The following is a 960-nucleotide window of genomic DNA, read 5'->3' as shown; positions in this document are numbered from 1 at the left end:
CGGGCGCGAGGGGGCGGGCGCGAGGGGGCGGGCGCGGTCCTGCGCGGGGTTTTCTTAAACGGAGCCGACTGGGAAGTGAGGTCGCCAGAGAGGTGAGGTCGCCAGGTTGGCTGCGAAACTGTGGCTGAAGTCTTCCCTTTCCCTTAGGAGCAGAGCTTCTCTGTGGAGTTAGGTGTCGGGATCGGGCCCCGCGGGCTGACGGCGTTGGCGCAGGCGCAGCCGCCGCTCTCCGCGCGCCTGGCGCCCGCGAGCAGACTCGGGCGCGCTCGCCGCCGCTGGGTCTCGGATCGCACCCCGCGTGCAGTTTTAGGAAGAGGGACATCCGCGCCCCTCGCTGTTCCCCGGGAAGAGCTACCTCGCCGCCCCTGAAGGGGTTCTGAGCGCTTGTTTGGCGTCTGCTTTTCCTCTGCTGTTGATTCGTGTTGGGGGTTTTCTATTTCGTTTAAAACCGATGTTTAGCCCCTGAAGACGTTTTCCCTGCGAGAGGCCTGACCTCGGTGGCCATGGGGGAGGAGGGCGGCGGGCTGGGCGGGAGAGGCTGGGACGCCCCGGGGAACGCAGCGCCAGACGGGTGGGCGCTCCTCACGTGGCCCAGGAATAGTAGAATCTGGAGATTGTGGCTTGTTTCTGCTAAGTCCCAGACCCTTCTTTTTTTTTTTCTGTTTTAATTTCTTTTGGAAGATTTCACCCACACCAATGTCGACAAAATGATGCAATGTGCGCAGCGGCCGTGCTGAGCCTCCAGCAACTCAGGGCCTACCCTGCATCCCTGCTCATTCCCTCTCCCACCCGCCACCTCCGGACGCACAGAATTTCAATCTGCAAATAAATGGTGCATTTATAATATTCCAGTTTAACCCGCAAGAGCCTTGCGGCGTAGGGAGTATCATTCTCACTTTACAGACTCATTTTACAGATGGGGAAACGGGGGCCCGGAGAGGCAAAGGGTTTTTTACTCAG

The sequence above is a fragment of the Pan paniscus genome, chromosome 19, assembly GCF_029289425.2.
Source record: "Pan paniscus chromosome 19, NHGRI_mPanPan1-v2.0_pri, whole genome shotgun sequence".
Lineage (NCBI taxonomy): Eukaryota > Metazoa > Chordata > Mammalia > Primates > Hominidae > Pan > Pan paniscus.
The sequence above is the reverse complement of the archived record's forward strand: the minus strand, read 5'-3'. Positions refer to the sequence as shown.